Raw genomic sequence first — 6208 nt, forward strand, 5'->3', positions numbered from 1 at the left:
GATTTTGACCTCTACTGAAAACTCGAACAAATCCCCAATTTCGTAGCACGCTACGAAACCACCTAAACATGTAGCGCTGTGAAATTGCTAAAAAGGATTCATGTGCTGCGGAAACACTTTGTCCTTAAGCTAGTCTGAAAAATTTTGGTAACATAATTTTTAGTGATAACAGATAAAACAAATTCCCCTGCAGAAGAAGTGATTATTGAAGAGGTCACTGAACCACTGTCCTTAAAACAACAACCTGTGGCCACTTCATCCTCTCACCCCAATTCAACTATTACTCCTCAAGAGATGAGTAAAAAGGATAAGTCCCAAAGTCAAGATAAAAATCAAGAAGAAGATTCAATAAACAAAGAAAGGGTTGTTATCCATAACCCCAAGACCCAATCTGAAAAACCCTTTGACCTAGAGACGGAAATTGGCAAACTAAAGATAGCAATCCCTCTCTCAGAACTAGCCAAGCATGACATCTATAAACTACAAATTAAGAAGTCCCTGCAACTCACTAGCAACAAAGATGATGTCAATGTGCTGGATGACACCCCAGAACTCCTGTTTGGCCCAGAAGTGGATGGAAAAACAGTAGTCACAGGGGTATTACCTTTCTATGTCAGTTTACATATTCATGATAAAATATTACATAATGCAATGTTTGACTCAGGTGCCTCTCACAATCTCATGCCAAAAGCAGTCATGGAGAGATTAAATCTAGACATAACAAGACCATACAAGGACCTGTTTTCCTTTGACTCCAGCCAAGTCAAGTGTCTAGGTCTCATAAAAGATTTATGTGTGTCTCTGGTTCAATACCCAAACAAAACAATCCTAATGGATGTGGTAGTTTCTGATATCCCACCTAAGTATGGGATGTTGTTATCAAGATCATGGGGAGCCAAACTCCAAGGTTCCCTGCAATTAGACATGTCATATGCCACCATCTCTGTTTTTGGGCAACCAAAAAGACTGTACAGAGAAACACTCATGAAATACATGGTCAGCAGTGAAGAAAAGCCTCAGAACTTTCCCATATATGCTGTCCATTCAGACATAGACTCATATATTCTCTTCAATAACAGCACAACTCCCTTAAAAGGTGAGGTTGACACCAAGATACTCATAGAAGAGGAAGACTCAAATGAAAGAATTATCACCCATGAGACAACAGTCAATCAAACACTAGATATTGCTGCTGTTCAAAATATCAAGCATGCCCAATCAAATGATGAAACTGTCCTAGAAGACAAGCTAAAGAAAAAACCACAACTTCTACTCACATTGCCAGCCCATGAACAGATCATTAAATCTCCTTCCCAACAGGATATTCTATGGTTCCTTGAATTTGATGGCTCAGTCAACAAATTAGGGGCAGGAGCTGGAGTTTGGGTACACAATAAAGAAAATAGTCATGCAGAAGGCAGAGCCTATAGATTGAATTTCAGATGTAATAACAACATGGCAGAATATGAAGCTCTTTTACTAGGCCTCAAGTTAGTAAAGTTCTTACAAGCTGTCGGGGTTTCGATCATGGGTGATTCAGATTTAGTTATCCAACAAGTGAAGGGAAATTTTGTCACCAATGACAAAAGACTAAGGACTTATAGGTCTGCTGTTGCTGAGGAACTAAACTTTTTCTCTGAATTCCAAATCACTAAAATCCCTAGAACCCACAATCTGCATGCTCATAGTTTAGCCACCTTTGCAAGTACCTGCAAACTGCCTTTTGAGCCCCATCATTGTTTTACAGCTAAGGTAAAACACAGACCCTCCATTCCAAACAATGTTAATGATTGGCAAGTATTTGAGGATGACAAGCAAATAAACCATTTTTTAACCCTACAGCAAGAATTTGCAGGATTAAATATTGACACTGATACAGCAAGTCAATCACAAATACTTGATACAGCAAGTCAATCACAAATACTTGAGGCAACAAGTCAATCACAAATACTTGACGGAGCAAGTCCATCACAAATACAGTTTCAACAGATTACTCACCCAATATCACCTAGAACAACCAAACAAATGCTAAATCCAACTATTTTCAGTAAGGAAAACATTCAGTAAATTCAATCAATCAATTGTGAGGAAGTGGCCAATGCTGAAACTGAAATCATAGAGCTGAAAGACAATTTTCTACCAATAGGCCTAACTCCACTAGAGGACATCTTTGATTCAAATGATATCCCCAAAAAACCAAAAATGCATTCCTTAAATGCAGCCATTGAAGAATGTAACATAGGTACAATTGACAAACCCAAAATAATCAAATTGTCTGCTTCCCTACCTCCTGACCAAAAGCCTAAATACATTGACCTCTTTAAAGAGTTCCAGGATGTCTTTGCGTGGAGTTATGAGGACCTAAAGTCCTATGACACCTCTGTTATCCAGCATACAATCCCTCTCAAACCTGATCAAAAGCCCTTTAAACAAAAATTGAGGAGAATCAATCCTATGCTTCTCCCAGCAATGGAACAAGAGGTACAGAAAATGTTCAAGGCTGGCATCATAGCACCAATCAGATTCTCTGAATGGATCTCCAACTTAGTCCCTACAAGAAAGAAGACTGGTGAAATTAGGCTGTGTGTGGACTTAAGGAATCTAAACCAAGTATCCCTCAAAGACAACTATCCCTTACCCAAGATGGATCACATTCTCCAAAGAGTGGTAGGGGCCTCAAGGATCTCATTACTGGATGGATTCTCATGATTCAATCAAATCCTGGTGCACCCTGATGATCAAGATAAAATAGCATTCACTACCCCATGGGGAACTTTTAAATATGTAAAGATGCCTTTTGGATTGAAAAATGCAGGGGGAACTTTTCAAAGAGCAATGGATATTGCTTTTTCAAAAGAGATTCATGACTTTTTAGTCATTTACCTAGATGACCTTACACCTTTCTCAAAATCAGACCAAGAACATATAAAACATTTGAGACAGATCTTCCTAAAATGCAGAAAATATGGAATTTCCTTGAATCCCAAGAAATCCCTGTTTGGTTTAGAGGAAGGTAAGCTGTTGGGCCACATCATTTCTAAATATGGCATTAGAATTGACCCAGATAGGATACAGGCTATCCTACAAATGCCCCACCCAAGAAATGTCAAAGAGTTGCAAGGATTCTTGGGAAAAATCAATTTCTTGAGAAGGTTTATCCCAAACTTAGCAGAACTAATCAGATTACTAAACAACATGCTAAAGAAAGATTCAAAATTCAAATGGACTGTTGAAGCCAATCAAGCCTTTGAAGGTATAAAACTGGCCCTTACCCAAACCCCGGTGTTGACCAATCCTCAGTTTGACAGGGACTTTATCATTTTCTCTTTTGCCTCCCAGCATACTATTGCTGCTGTTTTATTGCAAAAAGATGACCAAGGAAATGAGAAGCCAATTGCTTTCTTTAGCAAAGCTCTTAGAGATGCACCTTTAAAGTATCAAATCATGGAAAAGCAAGCTTATGCTTTAGTCAAAGCCATTAAAGACTTTAGGATTTATATCCTTTATTCCCATGTTATAGCATATGTGCCAAGTCCTATTGTCAAAGACATTCTTACCCAAGAAAATTTAGAGGGCAGAAGAGGAAAGTGGATTGCCAACATCTTGGAATTTGACATTGAGATAAAACCTACAAAACTAATAAAAGGGAAAGGCTTGGCCAAATTAATGACAGAAGCAAATTTCGAAGCCTTAGACATTAACCAGCTGGACAGTGAACCGGAGCTGGCGACTCCAAAGATCAATGTAGCCTTTGAACAATCCCCTTGGTACTCTGATATATGTTATGTATTGCAAAACCTGTGTGCTCCCCTAGGATTGTCCAGAACTAAATGTAGGTTTTTAAAAATGAAAGCTTCTAAATTTTGTGTTATGGATGGAAATTTATTGTGGAAAAACCATGAAGGAATATTGCTAAACTGCCTAATTGAGAATGAAACTGACAATATCATAAAGGAATTTCATGCAGGTGACTGTGGTGGACACTTGTACTGGAATTCCACTGTGGATAAAATACTAAGGGCTGGGTACTACTGGCCCACCATGTTCTCTGATGTCAAGAAATTCACCACCTCATGTCATAAATGTCAAGTGTTTGAGGGAAAGAGACAGTTGCTGCCACTTCCCTTGAGGCCTATTGCAACATAAAGACCTTTTCAACAATGGGGCTTGGACTTCATTGGGGAAATTCATCCCTCATCCTCAGGCGAACATAGATGGATCTTGACAGCCACAGACTACTTCACCAAGTGGATTGAAGTCGTTCCATGCAGACAAGCAAATGATTCCACTATCATTCAGTTCTTGGAGAACAACATATTGGCTAGATTTGGCTGCCCTGACAAAATAATAACAGACAATGCTGCTGCTTTCAGATCCAAGAAAATGGTGAACTTCTGCCATAAATTTCACATCACTTTGTGCCATTCCACTGCATACTATCCCCAAGGAAATGGCCTTGCTGAGTCATCAAATAAAAGTCTGGTAAATATCATAAAGAAAGTACTAGAAGAGAACAAAAAGAATTGGCATAAGAAGCTTGTGAATGCCCTATGGGCAGATAGACTAGAAACCAAAAGATCAATTGGGACCAGCCCATATGAGTTGGTTTATGGATTAGAGGCCAAATTTCCCTCATCACTAGGAGTGCCTGTTATGAAACTTCTTCAAGAAAGCCAAGCATAACCAAATAATATGCAAAGAAGAATCAATCAAATCATATGTTTACAGCAAACTAGGGACCAACTTTTCAGCAGAGTTCAAGTTCTACAAGAAAAATTAAAAAAGGCCTTTGATAGAAGAACTAAGGCAGAAGATTTCAACATTGGTGACAAAGTCCTCAAGTGGGATGCAAGAAGAGAGGATAAGGGAAAACATGGAAAATTTGATTCCCTTTGGAGAGGACCATTTGTTGTCCAAGCAGTACAAGGAAACAACACTTATTTCCTTAAGAGTCTCAATGAAACTGATTTGGATGAAGGTCCTGTGAATGGCAGGATGCTGAAGCACTATTTTGAATATCACCCATAAGTGCAGCCTGACTTTTCCCTTGTACATATCCAGATGTATATATTATTTTCTGTAAACATGTAAATATGAAATTTCTCAAAGTTTTCTTAAAACTGCCAGCAAAAGGTAAATAGAATCAGAGGTCTACCGAGAAGAGAAGCACACAATTTTGGCATTTTCAAAGCAGCAAATTGCAAGATTGGCAAGAGCAGTTAAGGAGCAAGGCAATCTGACCTGCTATTCTTGGTCTTTCAAATGAAACACCACCCCCATGTGGAGCCACTGTTAGCTACCTATACCAATAGGTTTCATATTTCATGATTGGCTATGAAAAAGTCCAAATATGCTCTGCTTTGATGATGCAAAGATCACATATTTCCATAAGAATACAATCTGTGCTTATAGCTTGATATAGACTCAAATTTTGATGGATGGTCCAACAGTCTAAGCTGGATCATGCCATGTTTGAATTTTCTGTTGTAGAATAGAGAAACAAAGTCTGTCCAAACTGTTTAATCTTGGCAGACAAGTAGTGCAGGTAGAGAAGTAAGGTTCCCAACTGCTTAATCTGGGGCCTTGGAAGAAATAAGGGTAGAAGTAGATAGAAAAACAAAAGAAAAGCCAAAGAAAAGAAAAGGCAAGTAAGGGTCTGCAAGTCCAAGTGCACCCTCCAAGAAGAAATAAAAAATGCTAGGCAATAGATGGGTAGGCAGTTGGGGTTGCAGAAGGGTCATTTCTTATAAGTTGCATGTGTGCTAACTTTGTTTACCAAAGCAAAATCAATAAATTGAGAAGGTGTCATTCTTCATCAAGTTGCAGCAAGCAAAGGAGCATGTCTAACCTCCCTTCTTCCCCTTTCCCATTTTCATTACTAACTTCCCCCTCATCAGTTGAGATTCATGGGAGAATTATGGTTTTATGGTGGTTCTTAATCTCTTAAGAAGCCACATTTCTTGTCTAAAGTTCTTTTCATTTTGATCTACTCCCTAAACTAAGAAAGTTTCAAATAAACTTAGTGATTTCCCCCTCATTCACTCTTTCATCCATATTAACTCTAACTCTATTATGTAATTCCCCTATGTTACCCTTCCCCTACTATTATTAACACCATGGTGTATAAACCCCAAATTTTGTATAAATATCCCTCCCCTTGGCATTATAGCCATATGTTCTCCAAAAAGGAATCAAAATGACATCTGGT

Source organism: Pinus tabuliformis, chromosome 6 (assembly GCF_031772625.1).
Source record: "Pinus tabuliformis cultivar Carrire ecotype Pingquan chromosome 6, CPIR1, whole genome shotgun sequence".
Taxonomy (NCBI): Eukaryota; Viridiplantae; Streptophyta; class Pinopsida; order Pinales; family Pinaceae; genus Pinus; species Pinus tabuliformis.